Source organism: Meriones unguiculatus, chromosome X (genome assembly GCF_030254825.1).
Source record: "Meriones unguiculatus strain TT.TT164.6M chromosome X, Bangor_MerUng_6.1, whole genome shotgun sequence".
Classification (NCBI taxonomy): domain Eukaryota; kingdom Metazoa; phylum Chordata; class Mammalia; order Rodentia; family Muridae; genus Meriones; species Meriones unguiculatus.
In genome coordinates, this window is record NC_083369.1 from 95,871,011 (window position 1) to 95,896,739 (window position 25,729).

The 25,729-nt window shown below is 38.8% G+C and overlaps 1 long non-coding RNA gene across 2 annotated transcripts in view; it reads left to right on the plus strand.

Annotated features, from left to right (window-relative positions):
* LOC132650062 (uncharacterized) overlaps positions 1 to 21,617 on the plus strand; it is a 58,990-nt gene extending 37,373 nt beyond the window's left edge. For both annotated transcript variants that reach the window (XR_009588414.1, XR_009588415.1), the window contains one exon: positions 21,506 to 21,617. This is a non-coding gene — a long non-coding RNA (uncharacterized LOC132650062). The remainder of the gene's footprint in view (positions 1 to 21,505) is intronic.
* The last annotated feature ends 4,112 nt before the right edge of the window (positions 21,618 to 25,729 follow it).

The following is a 25,729-nucleotide window of genomic DNA, read 5'->3' on the forward strand; positions in this document are numbered from 1 at the left end:
TTTATTTTATTTTATTTTTAATTACACTTTATTTACTTTGTATCCTCCCTCTAGTTCTCTCTCTCCTCTCCTCCAAATCCCTCCCTTCATCCCCCTTCTCCACACATGTCCCTCCCCAAGTCCACTGGAAGGGAAGGGTTTCTTTTTCTTCCTTCTGATCCTAGTCTGTTAGGTCTCATCAGGAGTGACTGCATTGTCTTTCTCTGTGTCCTGGTAAGGCTGCTACCCCCTCAGGGGGAGGTGATCAAAGAGCAGGCCAATCAGTTCATGTTGGAAACAGTCCCTGTTCCCATTACTATGGAACCCACTTGGACACTGAACTGCCATGGGCTACATCTGTGCAGGGGTTCTAGGTTATCTCCATGCATGGTCCTTGGCTGGAGTATCAGTCTCAGGAAAGACTCCTGTGTTCAAATTTTCTGGTTCTGTTGCTCTCCTTGTGGACCTCCTGTCCTCTCCAGATCTTCCGACTTCTTTCATAAGATTCCCTGTATTCTGCCCAAAGTTTGGCCATAAGTCTCAGCATCTGCATTGATAGTCTGCAGGGCAGAGCCTTTCAGAGGCCCTCTGTGGCTGGTTCCTAACTTGTTTCCTGTTTTTTTCTTCTTCTGATGTCCATCCTCTTTGCCTTTCGCAATGGGGATTGAACATTTTAGCCAGGGTTCTCCCTCTTGATTAGTTTCTTTAGGTGTACAGGTTGTAGTAGGTTTATCCTATATTATATGTCTATATGAGTGAGTATATACTGGGAATATGGGATTTTTACATTGAGCTACATATATGAGCTACGAAAGGATATGTTTGCACATATCTTTGGATAACGTCTTTTTTCTCAAAGATGGCTCAAAAAGGTTGTGTGGGGAAGCAAATTTCTAGATCATGCTTTTATTTAAGGCTATTAATTCATTAACTGATTACAGGCTTATTATTCATATAGAAGTGCTGTATCTGGCACTGACCAATACTATATTTACTTACTTTTTATTCAAAAGCTATTGCTTGTTTGAAAATTGGTGTGGGGGGACATGACATTTAAGAGTATCACTATGTGTAGCTCAGGCTGGCATGAAACTTGCAATCTTCTTGCTTTAGTTTCCTTTGTGCTAGGATTATGGGGTGTGTGCCACCATTCCTGGCCAAAAATTAGCTTTTGACGGTTTAGATTTCCTAAATAAAGGAATGAAATCATCAAAACAACAGCAATCTGTTCCTGATAGTAGCCAATTCACATCCTGTTCAGACTTCTATCTCTCACTTTTTTCCTTTGGATCTCAAGGGATTGCACAGTTAATCCTCCTAGCATCCCATTATACTTGAGTAAGAACAGGTGGTAATATCTTCATTTCACAAATAAGACTCATATACAGAAAGAGGTTAATGATTTGCTAATGAGTCAGCAACCAAACTGGCCTGGCAGCCCTCATGGCTGCTCTCCCAGCCCAGTATTTCATGTTCTGAACCAACATGCTTCTGCTCTTACAGCCATACTTTTGGCAAGCATGGTTTTCATTATAAATCCCATGCTTTCCTTGATGATGAAAATGGAAATCTAGACAAGCAGGTCCTTTATCATTCCGTTTTCATCTGATTGTTTAAATAGTCACGGGCCAAACCATTCACAAATTCATTTCTGCTTAGTTCTTTGTTTCTCCTTTTTGGTTCTCTATGTGAAGATGCTAGAAACAATTGTATTTTTGACAAATGTTTCTGGAATGCCGTTATAATAACAAAATACACTTTTACTGTGAAGGGCTGTCATGAGAGATAATCGATCCAATAGCATTGACCTAACTAAATGCGAAAGAAAAGCTCTTTATTCCATGAGTATTTCATCAAGTGTTCTTCCTTTGAAATCATGTAAGACTGCGAAGACATGAACAGCTTTTACACAGTCATAACTACAAAAGTAAGTTTTTGCTGTAAAAACATCAAAACACCTCAGGATCACGTCCTGAAATCCAAGTAGCCCCACTGTGTTATAAGATTTAAAATGGAGAGAAGTAATTGCAGGCCCCACTTTAAAGATATCAAGCATGAGACCTTTGTGCAAGCTGCCTCCTTGCTCTCCAGCTGGCAGCATCGCCACTAAAATCACAAACAACAGCAGGTAACTTTAGCAGAATATGTCATATCCAAAAGAAAGAAATATGCAGTTGTACCAACAGAGAAGCAAAATTCAAAAATTAAGCAACAATTAGTGAATAATGTGCCATTGATTCTATAAAGAATATTTGAAAAACTGTAATTGAACTTGGAAAGATGCACATTATCTTTGCTGGAAAAGAAAATGATTCAAAGGCAGAAAACTCAGAGCTGTTTGATATGGTTAGGAAATGAAATATTTCTACAAATCCAAATCTTCATCAACAGAAACAAAAACAACATTAATGAAGCTCAACCCACAAATCCATAAAATCAAGAAATCCAAGCAGAAAGAGATTCAAGAAATCAGCTTCACATTTTTTCTTAAAATATCACTTCAGTCATTTGTGGGTTTCTCTTCCCTAAATTGTTGTTTCTCATGATAAGACCTTTCTTACCCAGGGTAAGAAAGTTACTGTGTGGGGTTAAGTGTCCATCTGATCCTCCGTGATTGCTCCATTCTGGACATACTCTGACTTTTGCTCCCTCCCCAAGATCATTGGTGGGGAGCAGGCTACAGATCCCCTGGCTGGATGGATCATCAACACCTAGCTCTGCCGGTCTGAGGGTCTGAGGGAATCCCTTTCTGGTTGGAGAGAAATGTTAATTCAAAAAGCTCTAAGCTTGTAGACCTACAAATTGCTTTGGGTATAGAAAGGTAGAAAGATTTGGAGTCCTTTCCAACTTTTTTCACAGCCAAATAAATATCTCCCTTGAGGTGACAAAATTGCTTGGCTAATGGAAGGTAGATATGGAAAAAGAAAAAAAAAATCCAAGTTAGTATTGCAAAGTATCTGTAGCCATTTATTCACTCAATGTGGCATTTCTGAGCACCTGTTATATACTGGGCATTGCATGACGGCCTTGGGTTGTAACAGTGAACAAGACAGGGGCCATCCAGCTCTGGAGCTTATATTCCAGAGGAGACATACATTAAAGAGTGGCTTAAATGAGTGATTACATAATTCCAGTTGAAATAAATGCTGAAAAACACAGGTAGGATGTGTTTAGTAAAAGTGCAGCTCATCGAATTTGAGGTTGGGAAGTTTTCTGTGAATTCTGAAGGAAAATCTGTAATCAATCCAGTTGGGGTAGGAAAGGAGCATTTGGGCAGAGAAGAGAGTGTCTGCCTGACACTTACAAGGGTAATGGCCTGCTGAACCAGGATGACATTACACATGCTACAGATGTGAAAAATAATATTAACATTTTAGCTCTAGATTAAGGTAGGTATCTATTTGGAGCAGACAATTTATTCTGTCTCTTTATAGTATGTCTGATTCAATTTATTAAATATCCCCTATTTGATGACTATTGTTTGTTACTATGAAATTCAGAAGCGTTCAGTTATAATTTACCACTATCTAGTGGCACATACTTGGACACAACTATCTAGGAGTTTCAGACTCTTACTTTGTCCCTGATTTTGGGTCCTTGGAGGGTAGGACCTTGAGTGTTTCTGTGAAAACATGAGTGTTAACTTTTCCTTTCTCTATAGCATTGAGAATGGATGAAAAGAAAGCAAGAGAACACAGCAGACCTGATATGAGCCTGAGGCAGTAGTTCAGGTCAATAAGAAATAGTAGTGATGATGTAACAAGTAGATGAAATCAAGGCAAATGGAAGATAGATTAGTAATTGGTTGGATGTGTGTGAAGGGCCACAAAGGGAGAGGATAACGACTTTTGGCTTTCAGAATAGATGTTGCTACTTACTGAAATATGGAACACTGGAGGAAGTCCAGGTTTGGAGAAAGAAACCTGGAGAGGAAATGTTTCATACTACAGCATCTTCCTGGCAGAGGTTGGCATCTTTTCAATTGGTGCCTCAGCCAGCCTGGGATAATTTTGATACTGAGGATTCTGAGAATCCTCTCTCACTCACTCTCTCTCTCTCTCTCTCTGTGTGTGTGTGTGTGTGTGCCTGTGTGTGTGTCTTTTAAGACAGAATGTAAATTTATCCTAGGCTAGACTGGAACTTTCTTTTTAAATTTTATTAGTTTGTATTTGTGTGTGTGTGTGTGTTAGAGAGAGACACACACACAGAGCGAGAGAGAGAGAGAGAGAGAGAGAGAGAGAGAGACAGACAGACAGATAGACTTGTGGGTCAGTGTTTGGAGAGGCCAAAAGAGGTTGCCAGATCTTCTGGAGTGGAATTTAACAGGTGACTATGAGCTTTCTCAATAGCCTACCTGCTAGGACCCAAACTCTAGTCCTCTGCAAGAGCAACACGTTTTTAGCTCCTGAGCCATCTCTCTCCAGATTCTGATAATTTTGTTTTATGTCCTCTTAAGTGTGAAATTGAAATCCTATGCTTATCATGTCCTGAATGGAGTTTCTGATCTTTAGGAAAAAAAAGACATCATTCTTCTGCAGTGTCCATTGTCTCTTTCCAGTTGTTCTGGATGAATTCCTGAAATAATCTTTAATTTCACTCTTCTCTACTACATATATGCAAACAACTGTTAGCAAATCCTATTCTTTTTTTTTAAAGTTCAAGGTCATTCCCAGCTATTGTTTTATTTTTAATATTTTCATTCCTATTTAGTATAACCTGAAACATACATACATACATACACACAAACATACACACACACACACAAATTCACACACATTATACATGCACAGACTCATAACAACATACAAAGTACACAGGTGTAAATGTTGTCCTTATTTTCTTAGAAGAGGGGATGAGATGAGAAACACACACAAGCTTTATGAATACATGGTCTGAACCCAGAGTGTTTTATCTCACTACCCCTAGAACTAGACCTGGAAGCTTCTAGCCTCCATCCAGTCTAACCCTCTGCAAGCCTAGATCCTGAAGGCAGCACCTTCTTGGCTCCACCTACTAACCTAGGCCTACCAGCCTCTGAGACTTAGTGCTGAATAAGTTCATCCTTTCTAGTTGTTTCTGAACTCTGGGCTGGTTCAACTCACAGTGAGAGAGCAAGCGAGTTCATGGAGACAGTGCAGTAGAGTTCGGGGGGGTATGTTACAGTTCAATGCAGTGCAGTTGAATGTACTTGAATTCCTGCAATTCAGTTCAAGGAGTTCAGAGGAAGTTTTTCATTTTCTTTTTTGTTTTGAGACCAGGTTTCCTGCATAGCCTTGGCTTTCCTGGACTCGTTTTGTAGAGCAGGCGGGCCTCATGCTAACAGAGATCCACCTACCTCTGCCTCCCTGAGTGCTGGAATTACATGCAGATAACATCACTTCTGACATCAGAGGCAGTTTTTCTAAGCAGAGCAAGTCAATGAGAAGCAGAAAGAAGCTATTTTAAATCGGTCAGAACTTTGAGCCAAATCCTATTCTTTCTTGCCTTCAGATTACACTGAGAATCCAGTTATGTCTCACCTCCACTGCCATCCAAACCATGAGCATTTATTTCCTCTCTCTTGAACTGTTACAGCAGTCTCTCTCTCTTACAGTCTTCTCCAATCAACCAGTCAAAATAAGCCAGTCAAAATTATCATACCACTGCTTTGATCATATCCCTCTGTGACTACTACCATTTGTTGTTACAAAAGTTCAGATCTTCACAGTGACCACCAAGGCTGTTTCTAACTACCTCCCTGAGCTCAGGCCCTACCATTCTTCCCAGTGTATGGTTCTCTCTAGCCACTCTGCACCCCTCTGCACAGCTTCACAGCAACACTGTGAAGATACTCTAAGCACATCGTTTTCGTCTTGGACTCTTTGCAGTCCCATTGAGTCCACCTGGAATTCATTCCTCCTCTCTGGATGAGTGCTTCGCTTTCTTACTCCCTATTGGAATACGGCAGTGAGGCCATTTCGGACACCCTACTTAAAACTGTAGCCTTGCTCCCACAGCCGTCTCTGTTCTCTTCCTGTGCTTAAGTGTTTTGCTCATTCACAATAGTTTAAAGTCACAATAGTTTAAAGTCTGCTTGACATTTTTTTTTAATTATCTGGCCTCTTCCCAACCATGCTAGAAAGCATGTGCCTAGAGCATTTGCCATCTTCTTCCAGGTTTGGGTGTCTTGGTGGTACTTGACACAAGACAGGCGCTTTAGTGGCTTTTCCTTGTAACCATCCCAGCTGCATCTCAAGTTTGACCTTATATTTGAAATAATCATCACATTTGTCCAACTGGGACAACTTAGGGCTTGGCAAAGTCCCAAGGTTTCGAGATTTTTTTTTTTTTTAAAGATTTTTGGCTTTGTCTGTGACATTAGCATTCCAATTACTAAGATATGAGTCTTTTTCCAATTGGGTCATTCATTTTAACCCAGAGAACCCAGCATTACACAGAAGCCAGATAGTACTAATTGGCCAGGCTCGAGCCTGCATCCAGCACAGCTCACAACTATTTCCTCATGGAGGTCCCTGTAGACTTAAACTTCTAACATACAAGATTGGTCATGGTAGTGGCAGAGGCTACTAGCCTTCTTCTCAGAATTGTTTACTTAACTAAGAAATATTTGTGAAAAACGGTAGTCCAGACTCAGGCAAGGCAGCAGGCCTAAAAATGTACTGAGTTGATTGGGTGGTTTGCAAAGCCAACATGGATATGAAGCAAGGACTTCAATTGTTTTTTTTTTTAATAAAGTTTGCAAAAGACAAAAGGGGGCTTAAAAATGATTACGCAGAGACAATTTACAGATTATGATTTGCATGTAGCATAAACTCTGGAGCAAATGGAGCATTTGGGCAAAATGGCCACTTTGCCAAATTGAGCCATTGGATTGGGCTGCCTGAGGAGAGCTTGGCCTCAGCTCCAAATCTTTGGTCTACATCGATGTTATTACACCTGGCAGAGCTCTCTTGCAGCTGAATTATAAGCTCAGTGTCAATCAGCTGCTAATTAGTAGCAAAGGTTGTTTGTTCCCTTTCCTCCTTCCCTCCTTCTTCCCCCACTACTCCTGACCTTTTTTTTTTTTTTGAGTAAGAATGTTGCTTATGTAACTTTGCTTTAGTCTCCTAAGTACTGAAATTATAAGCATACATCACCATACCAGGAGGGCGAGTTCTTTTTCGAAGGACTGTTTCCACAGCACACCTCTATGACCATCACGTATATGTACTCAGATGTGCTGACTATTCCTGGTTCTTCAAGTTGGCCTATAGTGAGATGGGGAGGTAGGAAAAGGGCAAGCAAGTGGGCTCATGGTTATGGCAATTGAAGGATGTAGGTCTGACTTCAATTGGTTCATGTGAGAAGACTTTTTTCTTTTTATGTTTGGTTTTGGGAGAGACAAAAACCACTAAGTTATTGCTTTTATGAATTTGTTAACTAAACTCCTACCTTTTCAATGACAGGGCAATCCAGAGTTACAGGAGAGCATCAGTTTTGCTTATATTTTCAAAATATATTTTAAAAAATATATCACAGCAAATGCAAATCAAGTGCCACCAGTGTATACTTCGAAGAACAAAGTAACATTGACAGTTATTACATCATCATAAAAAATCTACTCTCTTGTAATCAATTAAGCTCATTGTACCTGAGTAATCATTGCCAACCATGCATAATTTAAATAGTCTCTGCAAGTTGATTTGTTTACAACTGTCAGGCCTACTAACAACTTTCCAAGGCCCCACCCCGCAAAATATTATAAAGTTTTCCACACAAGTCCTTTTATCTTAGGGAATTCTCAGCATTTCTTTGGGACAAAGTATTATGGATGAAAAGAGTAGCCTGTGAAAATTACCTACTTGTCTTGCTTATCTTTTTCTTTCTCTAGCTGAGCATGTTGTGGTGGAGGAATTTGTCTCTTAATGTTCTTTACTCATTCAGATATCCTTCTCTTAGACTATCAAGTCCCTTAACTCCTCCCACTCAGTGAATATTTATTTGGAGAACTTTGAGACTTCTAGCCATAACTTCAGTAGTTGCTTTGGAAATATATGGGCTGTCATTTTCCTGCCAAATCCTGCCACGGCACCATCAAGCCTGTTATTACTCCATGGCTGGTGTCATAGTCTCTCTTCAATTCATTGTATACAACTTTCCCCCACCTTAGGTATGCTGGTAGCAAGAGACAGAAATCTACTTGGGCTATTTTGAAGTGCAGCAGGATTTATCATCACAGTCCTCTCTTGGTCTTGTCTCTTATGCCCAAGCATTCCATAACTTTAATTCATTCACATGTAGCTTTTCCTTGCCATTGCACTGCCTCCTGCCCTATCTTTACTTCACTCAATATTTCAGTGTCCAGATTTTCCAATTCAGCTTCTGAATTCCTAGGAGAAAGCATCTTACAAACTTAGATTGGCTCAGGCAAAATTCCCCTGGTCTGTGCAACTGTGAGTACTGGTGGGGAGGACATAATATGGGGTTTAGTAAACTTAGCACTTCTATGGTGGGAGATGAAGCAGGTTAAGAAAAATACATGGGCCGTGTTTTAATGAGTGGTATGTCAACTAAAAGTTAAGATTCAATTACTTGAGTCCAAGGAAAAATTGCTAAAAAAAAATAAGATTGCGTATAAATGTTCAGGGTAATTTTATTATAAAGAAGTCGTATAGGCTGAAGAGATGGCTCAGCAGTTAAGAGCACTGGCTATTCTCACAGAGGACCTAGTTTCATTTTCCAGCACCCACACGACAGCACAGCCTCTTGTAACTCTAGTTCTAGGGGACTGAATGCCTTCTTCTGGTCTCTGTAAGTTCTATACCATGTGCTATTACCATAGTAATTAAGATCATAAACTTTAGAGTCAGACTTATAACTTATGTGGCCTTACATGTTACTTAAGCTCTCTGCTGCTTAGTTTCTTCATCTATAAAGTGGTCCTATTTTTCCAGCAGTGTGTGTGTGTGTGTGTGTGTGTGTTTGTGTGCGCGCGCGCACACGTGTGCGCAAGTGCATGTATATGACAAAAACACATCCAGAGTCATTGAGACAGATTTCATTTGATGCCTGGGTGTCATTAACTAGCCAATATATCATAGGCCTATGACGAAAAATGTAGAATGACACCTGACTCACGTGTTCCCGTGCATGTGCATGAATGTATGCTCAAGTGCATGTGCGTGGACAATATATGTGTGGACAAATTTGCAGGAGTCTGTTCTCTCCTTCCTTTGTGGGTGTCTTGGGAATTGAACTCAGGTTAGACTTGGTTGTAGGTGCCTTTACTGGTTGAGCCACCTTGTGCCTGCCTAGTTTTGATGAATTTAAAACTGCAGTTGGGTTCTTTACTGACAATAGTAGAAATATTATGTTTTCTGTGCAAATTATATTTCTATCAAAACAAATATTTGTCATGTTATTAGCATGAACTGATAAAACTGATAAGGGTGTGGCTATACAGATATGTTCAGTTCTATGGCTTGGGGGAGGTGTTTGCTTTATTATTTGTTCATACTTATTTGTTTAAATACTGCCTTTTATTTTATCTGTATACTATTTAAACAGGCCTTTCTTTAAATTAACATTTACAAGGAAAAAAAAAAAACCTTAATTACATTACCTTAAAAGAAGAAACACTTTATCTTGACAATAAATGAAGGTTTTGTATCACTTGCCTTAAACAGGAGATTAGCATACGTATAAACAGTACAATGCTCCTGAATGCTGAAGAGACACATTTGCTTGCTGAAAGTCTGGATTTGCCTTTTTGTATATAGAAGGAAAAGAAAAGAAAAGAAACCAGAAAAAGAGATCAGCAAGTGTTAGGGAGTATTAAAGACTAACACACTGAGTTGAAACGTTGGTAGTGGTGTAATCAGAGGATTAAAGGAATTGAACATTGAACAGGGCATAATGCTCTCACTATGTGACTTACTGTTATTTAATAGTAGGTGTGAGAAAGATGCTCAAAGCCATCTTTCCCTGAAATCCTCCCTCTCACCACCAGTGAGTAGTACAAGCTCCACACAACAGGAAACCACTGTTTTGACTAATAACTCATTAGCAGGGAGGAGAATAAAAATGGAGTTTTCTTCTCCTCCTTCTCCTCCTCCTCCTTCTCTCCCTTTTCCTCCTCCTCTTCCTCCTCGTAGTTTCATTTTCTCCATAGGAGAATTATATCTCAAGGAGAATTGGGGGGTCTGGAGTCCAAATACTTTCCCCAACACTTAACTCACCTTGAAAGTGACATCTCTGGATCCTTGCTTGCAATGTTGAAAGAAATAATTGCATCTAACATGCAGAGTTAATGTGAAGATTAAATATGATAATACATGAAGCGTGCTTGGCACAGGACCTGAATAAAATAAATCCCAATAATATATATGTTTACTGTAAATGGGACGATGCATATGCTGATGTGATTTTTACTCTCAGTAATAAATTTGCTATTAGATCTCCCTGCAGGTTCATATAAACATACTTCTCTTTAAAAATGGTTGCACAGAAAAAAAATGGTTGCACAGAATCTCAAAGTATGTATCATTCATACTTAAAAAAAATAAACTACTCGATGGTGTAGAACAACTATTTGTTGTTCAGGCTGGCTTTAGTGTATACCTGTGTGTCCACATAGTTATTTTATAAGTATAGAGACAAGGTATAAGAATTGAAGGAAGGCTGAACAACCCAAAGAAATGTAGCATAATGTTCTGTAAAATATCACCAGCAACTTTATTCCTACCAATGTGACATCATATATATATGGCAGGAAGATCAACTGCTCCTCAATGTCTACTGAGATTTGACTGACGTATAAAAGAGCAAATAATACTGCTTAAGGGGTATGAAAGACCTACCTGTAAAAGGCTTCATTATCTGGAGTGGAAAGCAAAAGGATAGACAGAAGTCTGATAAGGCTAGGAAAAACTAGAAAGAGCCTTGGGTGCGGTGGGGGTAGGGAGTTGGGACACAGAACAAAGACTCACAGGAAAGGCAAGTGAAAGTTTTTTTTTTTTTTTTTTTTTTTTTTTTCTGAGACAGGGTTTCACTATGTATCCCCAGCTGGCCTCAAACTCACATATATTTATCTATCTGCCTCTGCCTCTGCCTCTGCCTCTGCCTCTGCCTCTGCCTCTGCCTCTGCCTCTGCCTCTGCCTCTGCCTCTGCCTCTGCCTCTGCCTCTGCCTCTGCGACTAAAGATGTGTACCACCACACCCAACAGGATTCTCTTTTGTTACCTGTTTATGGTGTAGAAAAAACAGCAAATGGCATTTCATGCCCTGTCAAACACAGTGCTACATTCTACAAACGCTCAATAAATATTTCCTAAGTGAATGGATAAATTACATTTCTTATTACTTAAGATTCCAAGAATCTTGAGCTAGGCCTCCAGGTGTAACAGGGATGTCATGTAGGAATGATAATATCATCCCATGTGGCCCACAATGACAAGCCAAACCTGAGACACATTCTCAATGGGATGTTTGTCACATGATATTGCACAATTAATAGCATTGTTTCAGGTGCTAGAAAAGAGGGAGTGGTTTGAAGAATCTTGAAAACAAAACAAAACAAAACATTACAAGACTTCCCATGCCCTTTGTGCAAAACCATAAAAATCTCACTTGTTTCTGATTCCAAGTTAAGGGAAAAATATAGCCATTAGTAAATTCAAGAAAAGATACTGACTATGCATTCTTTTTTTTTAAATTTTTTTATTTAACTTTTATTAATTACACTTTATTCACTTTGTATCCCCCATAAGCCCCTCCCTCCTCCCCTCCCTATCCCACCCTCCTTCCGCCTTCTTCACACGTGCCCCCCCTCAAGTCCACTGATAGGGGCATTCTTTGGCCAAGTAAGTTTACAGAATACATTGAACTAGGCTATGTGGCCTTTAAAAGTAAAATCCATGAGTTATCTTTGCTGGTATTAGCGCTTTCTGACTTGGGTTTCTTCTTTTTCGTAGCCACATTATCTCCTTTACGTGGCAGACATGATTTTAAGGTGTAATACTTGTAGCCCAGGCAGCTTGTTTTCTAGGTCAAATGGCTCTGAACTGAGTACTTGCAGAGCAGTGGATCAAATTGATTGGAAACAGTTTAAATCAAATATGGGCTGCAGTGGTTGCATTTTGGTTGTACCTTTTCTCAGCTATGTATATCAGGCATGACTTTTTAAAATGATGTCCTCTATCAGTTAGCAAACCTCCCTTGTTTTGTACTCAAAAGCTCTTGGATTGGCTGTGGTCTTATTGGTTCAGCTGGATTGTCTGGTCTTGTGACTGTTCTACATTATCTTCTTCTCTTTTTATTTGTTTGTATTTCACATGGTCTCACTCTGTAGCCCATGCTGGACTCAAATTAATGATCTCCCTGCCTTGGTCTCCTTAATGCTGTGATTATAGGCACACACTGCCACATCAGGTTTGTTTATTTATTTATTACAAAATTTTAAAAATTTTTAATTAATTATAATTTATTCACTTGTATCCCAGCTGTAGCCTCCTCCCTCATCCCCTCCAAACCTTGCCCTCCCTCCCTCTTCTCTCATGCCCCTCCCCAAGTCCACTGATAGGAGAGGTCCTCCTCCCTTTTCATCTGACCCTAGCCTATCAGTTCTCATCAAGACTATCTGCATTCTGTTCCTCTGTGGCCTGGTAAGGCTGCTTCCCCCTCAAGGAGACGTGATAAAAGAGCCAGCCACTGAGTTCATGTCAGAAACAGCCCTTACTAGGAACTCACTTGGAGACTGAGCTGCCTTGGTCCACATCTTTGCAGGGGTTCTAGGTGATCTCCATGAATGGTCCTTGGTTGGAGTATCAGTCTCAGAAAAGACCCCTGCGCCCAGATTTTTTGGTTCTGTTGCTCTCCTTGTGGAGCTCCTATCCTCTCCAGGTCTTTCTATCTCTTCCTTCTTTCATAAGATTCCTTGTACTCTGCCTAAAGTTTGGCTATGACTCTCAGCATCTGCTTTAATACCCTGCTGGGTAGAGTCTTTCAGAGGCCCTCTGGGATATAGAGCAAAACAAAGAATTCTCAATTGAGGAGTATCAAATGGCAGAGAAACACTTAAAGAAATACTCAAAGTCCTTAGTCATCAGAAAAATGCAAATCAAAACAACCCTGAGATATCACCTTACACCCATCAGAATGGCTAAGATCAAACTCAAGTGACAACACATGCTGGAGAGGATGTGGAGAAAGGGGAACCCTTTTCCATTGCTGGTGGGAATGTAAACTTGTACAACCACTTTGGAAATCAATCTGGCGCTTCCTCAGACAATTAGGAATACCACTCCTAGGCATATATCCAAAATATGCTCAAGTATACAACAAAGACATTTGCTCAACCATGTTTGTAACAGCTTTATTCATAATAGCCAGAATCTGGAAACAACCCAGATGTTCCTCAGTTGAACAATGGATACAGAAATTGTGGTACATTTACACAATGGAATACTACTCAGCAATCAAAAACAAGGAAATCATGAAATTTACAGGCAAATGGTGGGAACTAGAAAAGATTATCTTGAGTGAGATATCCCAGAAGCAGAAAGACACACATGGTATATATTCACTTATAAGTGGATATTAGTCATATAATATAGGATAATCATACTAAAATCTGTACACCTAAAGAAGCTAAGCAAGAAGGAGGATCCTGAGCAAGGTCATCAGTTCTCATTCAGAAAGGCAAACGGGGTAGACCTAGGAAGATGGAGGAAAAAAGGGAACAGGACAGAAGCCTACCACATCTGGTTTTATCTCCTCATTCTTGAGAAACTACTTAGTGTATGTTCCTTCATACGGGGTAGGGAAAGTTTCAGAACAAAAGCAAACCACATAGGTATAATTGTGAGGTTTTTTCTGGTTAACCTAGCTATCATGCTGTTGTCCAAAGCCTGTGTGAAGAGAGAAGGGAACTATCATTCACTTGTTGAAGGAGGACAGAAGGGAAAAGTAGATGCATATAGTGCAATCCAACATATTATGTGGCCTTGGTTAATATGACAAACCTCTTTGAGTCTGTGCTTTCATAATCTGCAAGATGGGTGCCATAATGCTAGCCATGAATATATCCGTTTATAATCTAGGGATTTGGGAGGCTGAAGACTTGGCAAGATTCAATCCAGCCTTGGCTGCACATTCGCAGTGTCAAACAAAACAAAATGTTATCATATTTTTATCTCTTTTCAGAATATATTTATCAATTAAGACATATGAGTCAATGCATAAAATACTTGGAAAAGTGTCTTGGTTAGAATAAACACTGAATGTCAATAAATATCAAATTTTGATAGTTAAGCTAGTCTCTAAACAAGAAAAGCCAAACATTTTATATTTCTACCAAGTTAAATATAAACAGGTTTGACATAATTATATGATTCATATTGATGAATGTATTAGCCTGTACTCTGAAAGATGACAAAATATAAACAGAGTAAGTAAAACTTTGATTAAACAGACATCAATTCTTTTGGTTCTAAGAATTTGGGGGTGTATGTGTGTGGGAGTGTATGTGAGTACCTGTGCACATGTGTGTGCATGTATGTGATATGTGAGGTTTAGGGGAAAATCAAATGCTCTTGAATTTGGCAATATTTTCTTAAATAGGACACCTAAAAACACATGTTTAAACAGAAAAATAGATACACCAGACTTCATTAAAAAAAAAAAACAAAAACAAAAACAAAACCACAAGCCATGTGTGGTGGCATACACCTTAAATCCTAGTACTTGGGAGGCAGAACCAAGAATATCATAGCAAGTTCCAGATAAGATAGGGATACATAATGATGCCCAGTCTCAAAATCACATACATATACAAAACAAACCAAGCATCTCCCACAAGAAAAAGGAAACAAAAAATAAGAACAAACCTTTAGTCATCAAACAATACTATCAAGCCAAGCAAAGTGGCTTGTACTACACATATAAAATGCCAGCACTTTGGAGACAAAATCAGCAGGCTCATGAGTTCATAGCTCTCCTGTGCTGCATAACATGACTTTATCCATCACCAAACCAAACAGAATAAAAGCAATCTATAGAATAGGAGAAAACGTCTTCGCCAATAATGTACTGTGGACTGAATGTTTATGTTGCCTGGATTCACATGTTAAAACTCTAAGCACCAACATGGTAGTATTTAGAGATGAGATCTTTGGAAGGCAGTTAGTTTGAGATGAGGTCATAAATGTGAAGCCACCATCGTGAGACAATGTCCTTGTAAGAAAAGAGAATAGAGTAACCTTCTGACCTTTCTCCCTCCCTCCCTTCCTATTTTCCCTCCTTTCCTTCCTTTCCTTTCTTTCCTTTCCTCCTTTCCTCCCATCTTTCTCTCTCTTTGTCTCTCTCCTCATTTAGTCTGTGGTATTTTATCATAGAAACTTGAAGAGATTAAGATATCCCATATCTGATACACATATATTATGAAAAGTATATGAAAAGCATGTGAGATTCAATAACAAAAGACAACTCCAATTTACAAATAAGTAAAGGCCTTGGATATACTTTTTGCAAAAGTTGTACATACCCAAACAGATTTTTTAATGTATAAGCATTGGCCTATGAAATTACAGGGGCTGAAACGCCCTACCATCTGCAAGTTGGAGACCCAGAAAAATCAGTGGTATAGATGCTTAAAAGTTGAAGTACAGATGATGTAGACTACAGCAAGGGTGTGGATACCCAAGGACCAGGAGTATTGAAGGCAGGGCAACATGGTAGCCCAGCTCAGTAGTCAGGCAGAGGGAGTTCAAATGCATGCTTTTTATGCCTTTTTGTGTTCCTCAAGCCCTCAGTGGATATGGAGTGGTCCCCTGCTGTAACAAATTTAAGTGCTATACTAATCTCTTCTCTCACAGCCACATAATCACAGACATGCCCAGAAATAATGATTGTGAGATCTCTGGGCAGCCTATAGTCTCATCAAGTTGACACATAAACCAGCTATCACAGGACATTTTTGTTCCATATTAGATAATTAAAATGTTTGTGAAAGATAAAGGAACAGAATTTAGTAACACCCTCAGGGAGGCAAAAGAATGAAGAAGCGAAGATCATTTGTTGAACAGTCTCTTGCTTGAGGACTAAGGGAATCATGCTCTGCATTACTCAGTGGATGCAGGTTGCCAGGGATGGAGAAGATATGAGGAGGAGGAGAAACATGATTATTTCTCCACGGAGCAGCATCAAATGGTGGAGTCCTTTTGTTTTGATGAAAGTCCTGTACCTGGGTGAGGCTATAGTCACCCTCAGTACTATAAGGAACACCACTATAGTTCTCAAAAGTATTAAAGTTTCAATTTATTGCAGCAAGATGACCCTGAGAAAAGGTTGCCCAGGAATTATTTTCAGTTGGCTAAAGGAGAGTATAGTCCTGCATATTGAAGTACCAATGAGGAATGTATTCCAACATACTGAATTCTTATGAGAAAACTGTTAAATAATGAAAACTACCACTGACGCTTGCTGAAGGCTTTTTCAAACGACCTAAATTATGACTGTTTAATAAATACAAAACTGAAAAAATTATGAGATTGAAGAAATATGTGTAAATTCTAACTATCCTCAGAGGAACCAACAAGAATGTTCTCACAGAAAACAGCCTTAGCCTTCTAAAAGCAACTAGTATTAAGAAAGCAAGCTTCAGCAGATTAAAATGGATGCTAGCTGAACCACTCATGAGGTACCTGTAACCTAAGCAAAGTTGGGGAAAGGCAGACTGCAGATGACTGATGCTTTAACAAAGGACTCCTTGGAAGAAACTACATGAAAAACTGTTTCTTTTCTTAATTTGCAAAGAGCCCAACTGCTGGCCACACCTATGATCTTTAGCATTTTCTGGATTCTGCACCACCAATCACTAGAAACATTTCACTTAAGAGAACCGTTAAGACCATTTGGCCCAAACCAGTCACACAAATCATGTTTCATTCTTAGTGACTCAGCTATGCTACACTAAATAACTTGGTCTTTTAAAAAATCTCACTCCTCCTTTACATTCTGGTGCTCCATGTTGATTTGTGGGTTTTCTTTCCTTTCTGACTTGCCAGTGTGTTTATTAATTTTATCCTTTGTTGACTGGAGTTTGCTTTTTACTTTGGGCTTCAGACTGTTGCAAGACCTTCTTAATGATTCTTCCATCTGTGTTTTCCAGTTCTTTCTCCTAAGCTACTCTGCATTTCCACCCTTCCACTTGGTTGTTTTTCTCCAGTTTAAAAAAAAAAAAAAAAGAACCTATTACTTTAAGTGGCTGGAGAGAGTTGTTTCATGTGGTCCTGGGGATCAAACCTCTTAGGTAAGCACATTGAGCTACAGTCCCAGCAAGAATGAGTTTTAGTGGGGAGGGTCATCATACCTTTTAATTTTAATCCAATATAATTTGCCTTGTGAATTCTACTTTCAGCAAGAACATTCTAATAAAAGCTCAGTTAGCCATCTCGTATTATTCTGATCTAAATCATAAATTTTAAAAAAAGAAAGCAAAAGTTATCTTTTAAAAAGCAAAAGATAACATGTTGAAAAAGATAACAAGAGGTCTGCATTATGTTTCAGACCTTGAGTGAGAATAGAAAATTTCTCCTCATTAGCATGTGAAGCTTGAAGTAAATCACTACTTGTTAAATTGTATGAGCTCTGGGGTTCTGTAGCCTTCCTTCAGGAGTGTCAGGAGGATGAGGGAGGGAACATCCAACAAAGAAATCTATCCTGAGTGTTGAGTCTCATAAATGTCAGCCAGAAGGACTCAACTGTCAGCTTTTTCTGTTTTTATTGTTGTTGTTTTTTATGTATGTTTGTGTATCTATGTGCTTGTGAGAGAGAGAGAGAGAGAGAAAGAGAGAAAGAGATTGAGATTCATGTAACCCAGGCTGTTGTCATGCAATATAGCTGCGGCTGGCCTTGATCCTCCTAGCTCCACCTCTTAAGTGCTACACTTACAGGCATGTACCATCACATCTGGCTTTTATATATTATAAGACTTTGTATAAATGTTTCATAGTCTAAATTAAAAAAAAAAACTTGCAGATTATCTGATCTTTAAGACCTGTTCTAGTTGTTCTGTTACATACTTCTGTCAAGTCATTGAAAAGAGGCTGCAAAATGAGGACTATAAACAAAATACTTTAAACATAGATCTGCTTTTTGCATTAGACAAATTCAGGTAGTAAGTAAAAAGGAATCTGTATTTTTTTGGCTTGTGTGGCTCCATGAATGTTCTTGATTTACAAGTAGTAGTGCTCTCATTTTACTAATATTCTTGAGTAAAAAAAAAAAAAAAACCAAAAAAAAACCCCAAAACCAAAACCAAACCAAACCAAAACAACAACAACAAAACAAACCCAAATAACTACTTACATTTTAGAATCTGTACATCTTAAGGCATTTTGAATGCTGACTAGGTAGAACTTGAAGGCTTAACAATTATTTTAGTAGATGCTGATGATGCCCCTACTGCAGCCTTTTTTTCCTCCACTATGCCCAGAGCTTCTTCTTATAACACTTGCAACTCTCTGCCATAAGGCTTTCTCTGGATACAAGAGCAGTCTTTGTCATTGCATGAGGAAGACTGGAAGTGTTGAGAATTCATTATGCCAGGATTAGTCCTCGAGTCATAAAGGACAAGTGTTGGTGGAAATATACTTCAGCTTTCTCCTCTGCTTAGGTGAAACCATTCTGAAGCATATTTTATAGTTACTGAAAAGTCTCCAGGATAACAGTAATATCATCAATGTAACCAATATCACTGTCCTTACCCCACCCCTGCCCCTGTCTCTCCTACTGATTTTTCTTACTGTCACCTCCAAGATAAACTATTCCAAAGAAGTTATTTGACAAGCACACTTGTAATGGAAGTTTTGGTTTCCTTAAGAACTCAGTTATGTTATGTAAATGTTTTTTGTTTTAATTCCAAGTGTGGGATTTTAGTTTGTCCACAGCTTAAAATTGCTGATGATTGCCTCATTCGGGGCATGATCTTTGCTAGCTGGTAATGGCCTGCCTCCTGTAGCATGGAGAGGGTTGTGGTCTAGGAATCTGAGGGATATAAATATGGGAGCCCAGAAAGTGAAGGGTTGGCAGTTTGGGGACACCAGAGAGAAACGGTGTTTCGGCTTGGAGGAGACAGATGGAGACAAATTGTCTCAATTCAGGGGCTTAGAAAAGACTGCTTGCTACTTTTGCTTTTGAAGAAGATTGGTATAGCCCCCCACAAGCCCCTTGACCCTAATCAATCAGAAGTAAAGGGCTCTTCAAACCTTCTCCCCAATAACCTTCTCTCTCTTACCTAGGGCTAAAGGTTTGGTGGTAGGGAAGTAGAGACTTAAATACCCAAAATAAAAACAGAGTTTAAAAGAGAGTGGAACACACATTGCCTGACTTTCTCCTCCATGAATATGTTGGGAGGGCATAGAAATATAAAGAAAGTCTCATAAATTTTTTTTGAGGAGCCAGTGACATGTCTTGGCTGGTAAAGAACTTGCCACTGACAACCTGAGTTTGAGTCTTAGAGCCCACGGTAAAAGGAGCGAATTGACTCCTTCAAGTTGTCCTCTGAAATTCCACAGGTATCATGTGTGCCCCACCAGGATATATACACACATAATAACAAAAAACAAAATTTAAAGCGTGATTAGGTACAAATTTGTTAACTTGGTATCTATATATATTTTTTTCCCTGGGGCAGCCATAACCAAATAATATAAGCTGAGTGCTTTCAAGAAGAGAAATATACTGTGCTATGGTGGTAGAGACCCCTCCCCTCCTATCCAAAAGGCATCAGCAGGGTTGATTCCTTCTGAGTGGTAATCTCTCTTCTCTTAGCTGCTGGCCAACTGAAGTGTTCCCTGACTTATAGATGGTGTTCTCCACATGTCCTTACATTGTGTGCCTTCTGTATATAGCTAGCCTCATATCCCGATTTCCTCTTTTTATAAGGACATTAGTCAACTCTAATTAAGAACTTTACAGAAAAGCAACCTCAAGCTCAATGACTTAATAGTGATTATCTGTGGAAACCCTCTTTTCAAATAAGGCTACATTCACAGGTCCTCACCTGGGTGTGCTGGCACATGCCTGTAATCCAAGCACTCAGGAAATGGAGGCAGGAAGATTGTGAGAATTCCAGATCAGCCTGGGCTACATAGAGAGTTCCAGGTAAACCTGGGCTATGAAATTCTCTTCCAAATACCAACCGAGCAACCAACCAGCATTATCAGTGCCATTAACATCAAACAAGCAAGCATACAAACAAACAAACAAACAAACAAACAAACAAGTCATAGTTACTTGGGCTAGGATTTCATCATTCTTTTGGGAAGAGGGTACAATAAAATATACAGCAATACTCAAAATTCTTTTAGTGATCTTTAATGTACTGCACAGATGGTAACTTCACCAACCTCAGGGACCAGAGAGCTGAAACAGCTTGGAGGGCTGGAGGAAGAACCCCTCAAGGTTTCAATGCAAATCCCTGAGGGAGAGCTACCATATGGCTGGTGCTAATGTCTCTGTGCTGAGAAGAGGTCTCACTGGTCTGGACTTAGTCCTCTGGGGAAAGGGTGTTGGCTGACTGGTGCTGCTGTTCCTCAGGTGGATGCATAATGAAGCTGCTGTTACAAGTGCTGGAAAAACTGAAAACTGCATCCCACCACTCTTTTAGGAAGGGACTGAGACCTCTAGGATTAAGAGCAAAGAGGAGCCTTGCATCCCTCTCCAGGGCTCTGCACAGACAAGAGCATAACAGGGAGCTGCTGAATGGCAGAAACGTGCTTCATTGAATTCCAATCCCATCATCATAAAGCTGGGTGTGGAGTTGAGAAACAGAGAGAACAGCTTAATTATTAGTGTACCAAACCCAGGCAATTAGATAACTCATAAAAGTAAGATTTCTGGGAAAGGAAAGGAAAGGAAAGGAAAGGAAAAGTAAAAGGAGAAAAGGAAAAATTAGACCCCCAAACGGAGCATGAATGCTTGATTAATGACAGTCACAGACACAATATCTAAGTAGGAAAGAAACACCTGCTGAGGTTTGGCTATAAAGCAATGTGATTGACTTTTTTAAACAACAAATTAGAACTTTAGCATACAAATGAGAGCAGTTCCCTTCACAGCGGCTAATGGGATTTTCTATTTCCTCCTGAGTCTTGTTTTGCTCTTTGTTTTTGTTTTGTTTTGTTTTTTTCATGACAAAGATTCTCTGTGTAGCCCCGGCTGTCCTGAAACTCACTCTGTAGACCAAGCTGGACTCCAACTCCGATATCTGCCTGCCATCCTCTGCCTCCCTGAGTGCTGGGATTAAAGGCCTGCACCAGCACTGCTTAGATTCCTAACCGAATCTTTAAACTGGCAATGGTTCCATGCTGGGACTGCCTTTGTGGGTACCTACAGCCTACAGTTTTGACTCCATCCAGGGTGTCATTCATTTGTCTTTTGAGAGTGAGTTAACTTTTTGGGGAAATCTTGTCATCTCAAATTACACATGGTGAACGAGAGCTACTTGGCCACGTTTGATTCCTTCTTTTTTTTTTTTTTTTTACAGGTTGAAAGCAGAGGTTTTGAGGAGGAGTGGCATGTCAAAACAAAGGTCTAATATTTTTCTAAAGGTAGTGTCTGGCTATAATTCTCAGTTTGTCAATAAAATATCCATGAACAGAAAAAAACAAAGGCTCACAATATGAAGAAAATCAAGACTAATATTTTGATATTTTCTAATACAATAGAATTTTAATTAATTATAAGTGTAATTTTTTTATTCTTTGAAAATATCATGTGTGTATATACTGTATCTTGGTCATATTCATTTCCATTCCCTTCCTCCAATTCCCCTAACTTCCTGACGCTTCTCCCACCCAACTTAATTTTATTTTAAAATTAAATTTAATTAAAATGTAATTATAGGGGGCTGGAGAGATGGCTCAGCACTGTCTGCCCTTCCAGAAGTCCTGAGTTCAATTCCCAGCAGCCACATGGTGGCTCACAACCATCTATAATGAGATCTGGTGCCCTCTTCAGGTGTGAAGACAGAATATTGTATACATAATAAACAAACAAACAAACAAATAAATAAATCCTTTTAAAAATGTAATTATATTATTTCTCCCCTCCCCCATCCTACCTATGCTCACTCCCACTCTCCCTCCCAAATTCATGGCCTCTTTTTCTTTAATTCTTATTGTTACACATATATTAACAAATAAATCTATAAATACAATGTGCTGAGTTAATGTTCTTTTTAAGAAACATGATCTGCTGAATCCAGTTCATGTTGTCCATATACATATGAATGTGGGGTCATCAACTGCTGCAGAGAGAACTCATCAATGGCTACCCCTCAGTAGCTCCTAACTGCCAATAGCTCTTAAGCTAGGAGTGGAGCATTGTGAGTCCTCCCTCTACATTCTAATTTTTTTTTAGATTTTTTAAAACTATTTATTATCTGTCTCTGTTGTTCCCCCTCACCCCCACCCCGTGTGTGTGTAGCCCATGGAGGTCAGAAAGTGTTGGAGCCTCTGGAACTGGCATGGATGTGAACAGCCTTACTGGAGTATTTGGACTGCTGGGAACCACATTTAGGTCCTCTGGAAAAACAGCAAGTACTGTTAACTTCTGAGGTGTTTCTCCAGCTTTCCTTTGATTTATATTTTTTTAAATATTATTATTATTTGTGTGTGTGTGTGTGTGTGTGTGAATGTATGACATGTGTAGGTGTCCATAGAAGCTGAAGAGGTCATCAGATTCACTAGAGGTGAAGCTGCATACAGGTAGGTAGTAAACTACCTGATCTAGATACTAAGAACTTAACTTGTGTTCTCTGGGGAAGCAGAGGTGAACCATCTATACAACTTTATGCTAAAGCTTTTGACTGGATTGATCTTTTGCAGGGCCTGTATAGGTAACCACAGCTGCTTGAGTTCATGTGTGCAACAGGTATGTCATATTCCAAGGACAGAAATTCACAGAACTCCATTAAAAAATATAATGTGTTCTTTGTTACCAATTTTTTAAAATCTACTAATGTGATAAAGGTGATCATTTCAAGCCTCCTTCCCTCTTTGTTCTGTGACTCATAATCATCAGATCTGGACTATCAACAAGTACAGCAGCCAACTACTTATCAGTGGGAAGACTCTGTGAGAGATCTAGAGCATCTGTTACCACTCTCTTTCTTTTCTGTAAGTTTACCTCTCCATATATTCAGTAAAGAAAAAAAAATGATGATGTGTTGATCCTGGGCCACAAAACAGATAGTGAGGAAGATATAAAATGATTTTCTTCATCATATTTTCAGAATTTTTCTTTGTAATTGATAGAATACCAGTATATCATAAATGGAATTAAAAAATTCTTTAGGACAATAACAGCAACAGCAACAATAATAACAACAACAAACCACTGGCAAGTAAATTGGAGGATAGATGATATTTGATTGTAGTTAAAGAGAACCATTATCACAGATGTGTGCTATCAATTAGTTTTCCATGTTTTTTTTGTTGACTGAGATATGCAGAAAACCAAGCTCAAAGAAGTTCCTACATGAAAGCATCAGAACTTCTGGAAATGATTATTTTCTGGGAACTGAAAACTGGGATGAGAGCAATGCACATCAACACAATCAAATTCTCTGAAGATGAATTGAATAGTACCCAGAGGAAAATTAGAACAATTAAAGTCTGTTTTTTTTTTTTTTTTTTTTTTTAAGTAAAACCAGCAAGCTAGATCTAGTTTCACCTTGGGGATGAGGAAATAGCAAAAAACATAGTTATGGGTGACTATTACAAACAAACAAGCAAGCAAAAGGAAGCATAGGAGAAGTACAACCCAGAAGGCCCAAGGAAAGAATGTAAATGGAAAAATGATATTCAAAGCTATAAGCTATCACTTCTGTGAAAGAGGAGAAGTCTTAGAGTCTTTTATAGTAGAAATGAAGAAAAATAATAGCAAGAAAATGGTTGATTTAAACAAAAAATTTAAAAAAATGAAGCTGTAGAGAATTAAGACTATGGTACTAGAATAAAAAGTCCTTTCTAGGAAGAAAAAAACAGAATTGTTGTTGAAATTGAAGCAGTGAAGAAAACAAATACCATTTTTTTCCTGAATGTGGGTGGAAAGTGTAAGGATGTTCATTGATCTAGAGGCAGTGCGACCTGGGAGAGTAGAGCCTAAACATGAGGTGGTCTAAGATTTCATGCAATAACTAAATTTATTCAGGGCATCAGACATTTTATGCTTTGAGGGCTAACAAGCAAAGAAACCAGTTAAAATAAGAATTGTTGAAAGCATTATCTGTTAAAGGGGCTGAATAGACATCTTAGTGTTTAAGAAAATACTTGCTGGTCCTGCAGAGATCCTGAGTTTAGTTTCTAGCACTCATGGAAGGTAGCTCAAAACCATCCAAGGGATCTGATGCCCTCTTTTGGCCACCAGAGGCATCAACACTCATGTACATATACCCTTTTACCATAGTCATAAAAACCCTATTTGTTAAGATTAAAATGTTGATAAGCCAGGTGGTGGTGTTTAATGCCTTTAATTTTAGCACACAGGAGACAGAGATAGGTGGTTCTCTGAATTTCAGCCCAGCCTGGTCTACAGAGTGAGTTCCAGGACAGCCAGGGCTACACAGAGAAACTGTTTCAGAAAATAAAAAAGGTTAATATTATAATACCAAATATAATTATTATTTATTAGAAACAAGAGATGCTGAATTTTAGTTTTAGATAGGGTCTCACTGTGTTGTTGCCTTGAAACTTGCTATGTTGACCTATAACTGAAAGAGAATTCTGAGATTAAAGATGTGTACCACCATGCCTAGCCACAAACGTTGAATATTAGAATGAAAAGATTGTACAAAAGTATTTCCTTCATTTGCAAGCATAAACAAAAGGAAAGCAGAGGCAGTAGTGCTAATTCCAGACAAAGCAGAATTCAAGGCAAAAAGTATTGTGAGGGGCAAAGGTATAACATCAAATTGTTTAGTATCTTTTACATTATAAAGTAAAAACTGTCTAAAACTCGTTGACAAACTCATACAGAACTGATGACTTTGAGATCCTTTTGGTAAAACTCTGTCAGATAAAACACATGAAAGCAAAATACTACATAGAATATGAATAACATAGCTAAGAAAGTTAATTTAATAAAATATATTGCATTTTGCTTCTTACAGAGAATGTTTTCTTTCCAATTAGTCACATCACGGTTACAAAGTTGATTTTATTAGGACTCAAATAAAACTTCAGTAGAAATCATGCATGTCATGTACTTGAGCACTATGCAAGCAAGCTAGGAAATAATGACAATAACTAAAGCAATCACCCAAACATTTCAAATTTAAAGCTATAATTTTCTTTTTAGTTTGAGGCAAGGTCTCACTCTGTAGTCATGGAAATTGCTGTGTAGACCAGGTTGACCTGGAACTCAAAGATCTGCTTCTTTCTCTCTCTCTCCTAAAACTTTTAATTACATTTACTTATGTAGGAGGTGGAGTGCATGTGCTGTGGACATCTGAGGACAACTAATGGGAGTTAATGCTCCTTCCACCATTTGGGTTCTAGGGATCAAATTCAGGTCTTCAGGCTTGGTGGAAGCACTTTTACTCATGAGCCTCAAATGCTACAATATTGTGGATTAATAACAATATACATTATAAATATAGCCGCAGTTGTAGTCAAAGGCAATTTAATTGTTTTAACTGTTGTTTATTATTAAGAATACCATTTGAAAGTAAGTGAATTCAGCTCAAGAATTTAGAAGTTTCTAGCAG